Source organism: Saccopteryx leptura, chromosome 5 (assembly GCF_036850995.1).
Source record: "Saccopteryx leptura isolate mSacLep1 chromosome 5, mSacLep1_pri_phased_curated, whole genome shotgun sequence".
In the NCBI taxonomy this organism is placed as follows: Eukaryota; Metazoa; Chordata; class Mammalia; order Chiroptera; family Emballonuridae; genus Saccopteryx; species Saccopteryx leptura.
The window spans coordinates 63,855,276-63,864,633 of NC_089507.1; the positions used below are offsets into that span (position 1 = coordinate 63,855,276).

The following is a 9,358-nucleotide window of genomic DNA, read 5'->3' on the forward strand; positions in this document are numbered from 1 at the left end:
AGGCAGAGACAATCTGGGGGTAAATTCAATATATACTTTAGTTAGTATACACAAACACCTTTGAAAAACTTCTAAGTGAGCGACTAAGGAAAAGGGACTCTTCAGTGGGAGGGGTCCCACTGAAGCAGGACCACCAGGATCCTGAGCACTAGCCTACAGAGAGCTACCCCCGGTGCCAAGGCTAAGTGAGGGACGGTTAGCCGTTCACAAGAAATATGAGAGGCAGTGTTTTGTGAAAAGTCTAATAAAAAATATAGGCCCTGGCCAGTTGGCTCAGTGGTAGAGCGTCGGCCTGGTGTGCGGAAGTCCTGGGTTCGATTCCCAGCCAGGGCACACAGGAGAGGTGCCCATCTGCTTCTCCACCCCTCCCCCTCTCCTTCCTCTCTGTCTCTCTCTTCCCCTCCCACAGCCAAGGCTCCATTGGAGCAAAGATGGCCCTGGTGCTGGGGATGGCTCCATGGCCTCTGCCTCAGGCGCTAGAGTGGCTCTGGTCGCAACAGAGTGACGCCCCGGATGGGCAGAGCATCGCCCCCTGGAGGGGCAGAGCATCGCCCCCTGGTGGGCGTGCCGGGTGGATTCCGGTCGGGCGCATGCGGGAGTCTGTCTGACTGCTTCCCTGTTTCCAGCTTCAGAAAAATACAAAAAAAAAAAAACAACAACAAAAAAAAAACAAACAAACAAAAATATATATCCCTCTAAATGGTCAAAATTATGGCTTTCATCAGAACAAATTAGTCTGGAAACTGAAACAATATGGTAAATGCTAAATAAATCCCATTTTAATGATTTTACCAAAAATAATGGGCCCTGGCTGGTTGGCTCAGTGGTAGAGCATCAGCCCAGTGTGCGGATGTCCCAGGCTGGATTTCCAGTCAGGACACACAGGAGAAGCGCCCATCTGCTTCTTCACCCACCCCCCTTCTCTTTTCTTTTTTTTTTTTTTTAATTTTTTTTTGCATTTTTCTGAAGCTGGAAACAGGGAGAGACAGTCAGACAGACTCCCGCATGCACCCGACCGGGATCCACCCGGCACGCCCACCATGGGGCAATGCTCTGCCCACCAGGGGGCGATGCTCTGCCCCTCTGGGGCAACCCCCTGCTGGAGCCAGCAACTTTGGCTGAGTGAGATGACCTGGGTTTGAAACCCAAGGGACAGAAACCAGGCAAGAAGGACGTAGAGGAGCCTGACCAGGCAGTGGCGCATTGGATAGAGCGTCGGACTGGGATGCAGAGGACCCGGGTTCGAGACCCCAAGGTCGCCAGCTTGAGTGCGGGCTCATCTGGTTTGAGGAAAAGCCCACCAGCTTGAACCCAAAGTTGCTGGCTCCAGCAGGGGGTTGCTCAGTCTGCTGAAGGCCCACGGTCAAGGCACATATGAGAAAGCAATCAATGAACAACTAAGGTGTTGCAACATGCAATGAAAAACTAATGATTGATGCTTCTCATCTCTCTCCGTTCCTGTCTGTCTGTCCCTGTCTGTCCCTCTCTCTGACTCACTCTCTGTCTCTGTAAAAAATAAATAAATAAAAAATTAAAAATAAATAAATAAATAAATTTTAAAATAAATAAATTAATTAATTAAAAAAATAAATAAAAAAGAAGGACCTACAGGAGACAGAGCCTTCAGCCATTCCTTGATGTAGGGGAATCATATGTTGGACATGTCCCAGCATCTCTGTGACTGCAGGGGGTGCAGTCTCCACCCCATTGAAAAATTTAAAAAGTGAAGAAACCAACTGTCAGAATAAATGGTTCTGTAATGCTCAAGAGTGCAAATTCAAGCAAGTTCCAAGAACACAGACACATAGGGCCAAGCATCTAAACAACTCTGGGTGATGCTTAATTTTGTGTGAGCAAACATATGGAATTTAAAAGGTAAGCTTTATTTTTAGAGTTGAACTTCAGCATAAAACATATTCTTCAGAGTAAATACAAATGGTATTTTTTAGTAACAACAGGATTACAGAGTCAACTCTTCCTCATTCCTGGTCAATTAATGTCAACTTCCACTTTCTTCTAATTAAAGGAATATTGCCATCAAATGTTATCTCTGCACTGTCTAGCATGGTAGCCACTAGCCCCAGTGGCTATTTAAGTTAATTAAAATTAGATAAAAACAAAAATTCAGTTATTCAATTACACTGGATATTTTTTTCAAGTGCTTAATAGCCACATGAGGCTCTTGGCTATCATACTAAGCAGATTATACAACATTTCCATCACTGCAGAAAGTTTTATTGGACAGCACTGACCTAGAGCAGTGGTTCTCAAAGTGTGCACCAAGGCGTACTGGTGCACCCTAGATTTCCAGGTGCACCCTATGGTATTCCAGAAAAATATGTGCCTGTTGGGGACCAAAAAACCAACAGGGCCTGGCCAAGCGGTAGCACAGTGGATAGAGTGTCGGACTGGGATATGGAAGGACCCAGGTTCGAGACCCCAAGGTCGCCAGCTTGAGCGCAGGCTCATGTGATTTGAGCAAAGCTCATCAGCTTGGACCCAAGGTCACCAGCTCAAGCAAGGGTTACTCAGTCTGCTGTAGCCCCCTGGTCAAGGCACATATGAGAAAGCAATCAATGAACAACTAAGGTGTCACAAAAAAAACTGATGATTGATGCTTCTCATCTCTCTTTGTTCCTGTCTGTCTGTCCCTCTCTCTAACTCTCTCTCTGTCTCTGAAAAAAAAAAAAACCCAACAGGATTTTTGGAGTTTAGATTTTTGGGGGACAGAGGTGTGGGCAATCGGCTGTAAGCTTACAGTCTGCCCAAACCCCACCTCACTTGCCTGATTAGGTTGCAAAAGGCTGTTAAGCTGTGGTGCTGGATTGTTTACACTACCCCCCATGCTCCCCAGAAAGACTGGAGGCAAGTTTCTTCTATCCTTTGTTTGGTGTAAAGTTACGATGATATGTATGGTGGAGGTTTTCTGCACTCAACACAGAGTAAAAAGAGAGGAATTCTTCAATGTATTGACAAGGAAATGAGAGTTTGCCTTTCAAATATATGCCCAAACATTAAAGAAATCACACATCAGGCTCACGTTTCTCATAAACACAAAAATGAAAAAACACATTTGTGCTGGAACCTGCTGAACTTACTAAATCTTACTAAAAATATATATATAAAAAGATAACTTTTTTGTCATTTTTTTTATTTTTTAACCCGTTTTTTATGAATTCTCAAAATCAGCATAACTCAAAAAATGTAACATAAAAATGTTTTTTAATGTCAGAATAAATTTAATTTTGTCATTTTTATTTCATTTAGTTACTATAAAAGTACGCTTCGACTTTATATTGTTTTTCTTTAGTATTTGACTTAATTATTATAACATATTTCTCAGAAATTTGTATATAGTGCGCCTACAATTATTTGTAGGATTTTAAAAACGCCCCAACTTCAAAAAGTTTGAGAGCCACTGGCCTAGAAAAAGGCCGTTTTGGAGATGCTAAAGAAAATTGTTCATTTCTCATTTGGTAAAAGAGTTCCAAGCCTCAGGCAGCAGAACTGGGCTTGACTTTGAATACTGTGAAGATAAATTTAAAGGAAGGATTGAACAAAAATGACAAAAAAAAAAAAAGAGAGAGAGAGAAAATTCATGGACACGGACAACAACATGGTGATTGCTGGGAGGGAAGAGGGCAGTGGGGGAGGGCAGAAGGGTAGACGGGGAATGAATGGTGATGGACTTGACTTGGCAGGTGAACACACCACACAGTGCGGAAATGTGTTGTAGAATTGTGCACCTAAAACCTGGATAATTTTGGCCCTGGCCGGTTGGCTCAGTGGTAGAGTGTCGGCCTGGCATGCAGAAGTCCCGGTTCGATTCCCGGCCAGGGCACACAGGAGAAGCGCCCATCTGCTTCTCCACCCCTCCCCCTCTTCTTCCTCTCTGTCTCTCTTCCCCTCCCACAGCCAAGGCTCCACTGGAGCAAAGATGGCCCGGGCGCTGGGGATGGCTCCTCGGCCTCTGCCCCAGGCGCTAGAGTGGCTCTGGTCGCAACAGAGCGACGCCCCGGAGGGGCAGAGCATCGCCCCCTGGTGGGTGTGCCAGGTGGATCCCGGTCAGGCACATGTGAGAGTCTGTCTGACTGTCTCTCCCCGTTTCCAGCTTCAGAAAAATACAGGAAAAACAAACAAAAAAACCTGTTAAGTAGTGTTACCCCAATAAATTCAAAAGGCTACTGCCAAAGATTCCATTTTTCCCTCAAACATCATTTCAACCAGCCTACAATTTCTTCGCATTGACTTTCCATTGCCACAACTTGCCTTTCGAAATCCAAACATGCAAGAAATGATTATTAGATGATCACAATAACTTGTTAAAGTTCCACTAACTCAGTTTAAAAGCACTGAGAGCAATTTATCAAAAACCAACAATACATGGTACCATTAGCTCTAGGAATAAAAGTTTATGGTTAAAATAAGTAGGGACCCAATTCTGTTACCATCAGGATAAGGAAACTATTTCTTATACATCTGGCTATGTCCCTAGCCTTTTCATGAATTTGGACTCAGCTCCAACAACACCTGGTCCTTGTGTCACATTTTGAGAACGTTAGCACATATCTCATTTGAGCTGCACAGAACCTGAGCACCACTTAGTAGTGGATTCTGAGCACTGTAGATCCTTCTCATAAAGGGGAAGACTGAGAGGGAATACATTATCCTGTCTGTTTTGCTTAATTGGATACTGAACTGATCCCAAGCGACCAGATTATAGAGAAACCAAGAGGTTAAGATTGCAGGGCCAACTAGTTTTCCCTGTCATGATTCCAGGTGCCCTGCTAATCTGGCCACTGTACTGGTGTGCCTCCGTCACAAAGGAAACAAAGCAGACAGACGAGAGTGTAAAGCAAAGTGATCTCAAAGCAGGTAAAGTGAGCACAACAAAAATAATCCTGCAAAGTCACTGGAAGCATGACTGTTGATAGTTATAACAGCGATTTTCAATCTTTTTCATCTCATAACACACTTAAACTAATTGCTAAAATTCTGTGGCACACCAAAAAATATATATATTTTGCCAAGCTGACAAATGAAAGTAGGTATAATTTTGATTCATTCACACCAGATGGCTATTGTTGTGTTGGCTGTTGTCATTTTTTTATTTGACAATTTAAGAGGAAAGAGGTCAAATAGGTATTGCATGTTTTAAAAATTCTTGCAGCAGGCCCTGTCCAGCTGGTTCAGTGGCAGAGCGTTCAACCAGTATGTGGGTGTCCCTGTTCGATTCCCAGCCAGGGCACACAGTAGAAGCAACCATCTGCTTCTTCCCCTCTCCCCCTCTCGCTTCTCTCTCTCTCTCTCTCTCTCTCTCTCTCTCTCCTCTCTCTCTTCTCTCTTCTCCTTCCCTCCTGAAGCCAGGGCTCCATTGGAGCTAGTTGGTCTCAGGAGCTGAGGATGGCTCCATGGCCTCCACCTCAGGCGCTAAAAAAAATGGCTCCTGTTGCAACAGAGCAATGGCCCCAGATGGGCAGAGCATCGCCCTCTAGTGGGTTTGCTGGGTGTATCCCTATCGAGGTGCATGTGGGAGTCTGTCTCTGCCTCCCCTCCTCTCACTAAAGAATAAATAAATAAATAAATAAATAAATAAATAAATAAATAAATCTTGCAGCATACTGGTTGAAAATTGCTGTTCTATAACAGAGTCTAAACACCACGCAATATTACATTCATACAAAAAAAATTATGCCACGGAGCAAAGCAACCTGTGAAAGGCATTTGATGTGAATGAAATACATGAATTAAGCAATTGTTATAAAAACACTTTAATGTTGATCTAAACCCAAACAGATTGCCTTTGTCTAATGGGAGATATAATAAACATGAATTTTCCAAATACTTTGTTTTCTCAGTGTCATAACATCTGCCATCTAGTCATTATTGTTAGCAAAACTTCTCCATCTTTTTATTTATTTATTTATTTATTTATTTTTAATTTTTTTTAAACGGAGAGAGACAGTCAGACTCCCGCATGTGCCGACCGGGATCCACCCAGCACGCCCACCAGGGGCGATGCTCTGCCCCCTCCGGGGCGTAGCTCTGCCGCGACCAGAGCCACTCTAGCGCCTGGGGCAGAGGCCACGGAGCCATCCCCAGCGCCCGGGCCATCTTTGCTCCAATGGAGCCTCAGCTGCAGGAGGGGAAGAGAGAGACAGAGAGGAAGGAGAGGGGGAGGGGTGGAGAAGCAAATGGGCGCTTCTCCTATGTGCCCTGGCCGGGAATCGAACCCGGGTCCCCCCCGCACGCCAGGCCGACGCTCTACCGCTGAGCCAACCGGCCAGGGTCTTAAAATATTTTATTTATTGATTTTTTAGAGAGAGAGGAGAGAGAGAGAAGGGGGGGGAACAGGAAGCATCAACTCCCATATGTGCCTTGATCAGGCAAGCCCAAGGTTTCCAACCGGCAACCTCTTTTTATTTACCATACCCAGTTTTTGAGCCTCCAACTTGAGGAGTTTGCAAGGCAGTTATTAAATGTGTATAACTAAAGGACACACCATTAAGATTCCTATGCTTCTGCCCTGAAGATTAAACTCACATTTCTAGTTCATTAAGAGATGACAGCTATAGTTACTCTTGGAAACATGGTGTCTCTAGGACACATAGAAGAAAAAGTTTGGGACTTAGATTCTAAAATTCTTTGATCTGCAAATATCACATATATGAGCCAAGCAATTTTTCTTTGAATACTTTATGTAGGTCAACTCATTAACTGCTACCATTGAGTTTATATATCCACATTCGTCTATCCTTTTGAGGAACTGCAGCCTAGAATGGAAGTACAGCCTTACATTATTGAAAATCTGCCTTTGATTCAAGCAGAGAAATGAAGGAGCAGAAACTAACATTAATGCTTAGGCTTTGTTATTATAATAGATCCAAGAACTTTTTTTTCTTTTTGAAGCACTGACGATTTATTATCAGTGGAATAATAAGCAGCCATTCAAAGAGTTAGGAAACTCTTTAAGTATTAACATGGAAAATTCCCCAACGTATACTGAAAGTGAAAAGTGAGGTGCAAGATAGAACTGTAAAAAACAACAACAACAACACCATTCAGTATATTTGGTTTCCTAACAGGACCTCACATGTAGGAAGTTGGAGCGGGTTCAACTCAAGAAGATGGGTTTCCATTCCAACCGGGTTATATTTTCACACTCATTGTCACGATCCTGGCTCAGCCATGAAAGAAGGTCTGGCCAGAATAAACCTGACCACAAATATTAGTGGAGTGTTCAGTGTATATATAATAAAGTATAGTGTAGGTAAATGTGGCCAGAGGAGAAGGATGAGTACAGAAAAAAGAAATATGAATTAAAAACGGGATAACCCTCTCATCCTCTATTTGATTTATGTAAAAAAGAGAAAGCCACTACACAAGGGCTCTCCCCATAACCTAAGCAATCACTATGTATTGTAACAAATGCCCCCAAACCACCTCGGTAACCCCCCACCTCCGTCTCCCCAGAGAAACCGAAAAGCCCATTTCTTCCCCAGTGTGCGCTCAGGAACAGCAAGACTGTGCGCTTAGAGGGCAGTGCACCGGGCAAGGCAAGTTCTGCCTCGTCCCCGGATCCCAGCCTGACCTGGCTAACGGTAAAGTGAATCGCGAATGGCAGAGAGGCTGGGATGCCAAACTTGGGGTCGCTTCCGACCCGGGTCCACCCCACAACAAAAGGCCTGGGTTAAAAAAAAGAAAGAAAGAAAGAACCCCAAAAACAGGCCTGGGTAAACGGCTGGGGCGGCGGATGAGGACACCTGTCAAAGGACGGGACCCACAGCCGCAGCCGGCGGGCCGCGCAGGGGCTCAGCGGCCGGCACTGCGGCCGCGGCGGCTGGAGCCTGGGCGCTGGCTCGGCGCTTGGTCTGCGGGGCAGCGTCCGCGGGGATTCCGGGCCGCCGCCCGGCACCTGCGCCGCGCTCGGGGCGGGCGGTGGCGGGGACTCGGGGCGGGCGGCCGGCCCCGCGTGCGGGGCGCGCCGGGAAGGAGCGGGGCCAGAGCAGGGCCCCGCCGCCGAGAGGGCTCCGCCGCCCGATCCCCGCTGCAGCGCCCGCCGCCCCGAGTCCCCGCCTCCGGGCTGGGCGCGGAGCCGGGCCCGACGTCCCCTGGCTGCCCGGCGGGCCCGAGCGGAGGACCGGCGCCGCGCTGTGCGCCTACCTGCTCCGGGGCGGCGGGGCTGCGACCTGCGGCGGCGGCGGCGGCGGCTGCAGTCGCGGCGACGAGCGTGCTTCTTTCAGGAAGGGGTGGGATCCGCCCGCCCGCCCGCCGAGCCGCGGCCCGCCCCCGACTTATTCTGGGGCGCCTGCTGCGAGGCCTCCCAGCGAGAGCTGAACCCCCCGGGCGACCACTTCCACCACCCCTCGGGGTCCCTAATATCACCGGGGGCTGGAGCCGAGCGTGGACGGTCCGTCGCACCGCTTCTTTCCAAAGCCTTTGTGGACGCGCTTGCCCGGCGCTCCTCTCCCAACAAAAGGAAGGACGGAATCAGAGGGATCCTCCGCCTGCTGGTTATTTATTCCTGACCTGTTGTAACCTTCTGGCTGGCTCCCTCTGTCCACGCACCTAGGGTTTTTTCACAAAGCAGCTAAAATTCATTTTTATGCCCATTGGCTGAATGTAGCTCTCCGCCACTCGCCGCTCTCCGCGGTTTTCTTTCATCGTAAAGAACAAACACAGGGCCAACTTCTGACCCTGGCAATGAATAGCGGACTCCAGGGCCGCCCCCCAGCGCCTGCTTGCTCTTTTCCTCCCAGAGTCTCCTCCGGGTCTGTTGCAAAACTGTATTCATCAGCATTTAATAGCTTCTCCCACTCCAGACCCCAACCTACCAGTGGCACCCCGTAAATGACCCTACAGCAGCAGCTAGATTAGTGCCATTTTTATCACACACCCAGCATTAACTTCTATTCCGAACGGCCATAGAAGACTCCCACACCTGCTAGGTCCTCCTTTATCAACCAGGTTTAGTCAGACTGACCTCCGTTCTTTTGGAAGACCGCTGTACCACACTTGTCTCGTTAGCCTGTTGCCTCTCAAAGTACAGTATTCAAATTCTTAATTTAACATTCCAGAACTCTCCCTTCCCCCACACTCCTGCGAGTATTGCCTAGGTAAGTATACATTGATTTGTTGTTACTGTTTTCTCCTGGCTATTAGACTCTGAGCTTCTTGAGGCAAAGAACATGGCCTCTTCTGTTTTCTTTGCCTTAACAAATGAGACTGTTAACCATTTAGTTAAAATAGCAGAAACAAACAAACAAAAATGTTAATCCAGTCTTCCCTGAAAGTATGTACTACATTTTGTGGGAGTTAGCCTAATAGGCTAAAATACATTGTATTTTTCTGAGGAGAT

General features: G+C 46.9%; 1 protein-coding gene and 1 non-coding gene across 3 annotated transcripts in view; one reads left to right on the top strand and one right to left on the bottom strand.

The window, feature by feature from the left end:
• Window positions 1-8,519, bottom strand: part of TMEM150C (transmembrane protein 150C) — a 90,991-nt gene extending 82,472 nt beyond the window's left edge. The window contains exon 1 of one of the 2 annotated variants that reach the window (XM_066385487.1): window positions 8,386-8,519. The gene's annotated coding sequence lies outside the window, so the exon portion shown is untranslated. Of the gene's footprint in view, window positions 1-8,163; window positions 8,235-8,385 lie in introns of those variants that run through there. The other variant, XM_066385488.1, reaches the window with a different exon arrangement.
• On the top strand, window positions 258-333 carry TRNAT-GGU (transfer RNA threonine (anticodon GGU)). The gene has a single exon. It is a non-coding gene; the product is annotated as a tRNA-Thr (tRNA).
• Window positions 8,520-9,358: the final 839 nt, after the last annotated feature.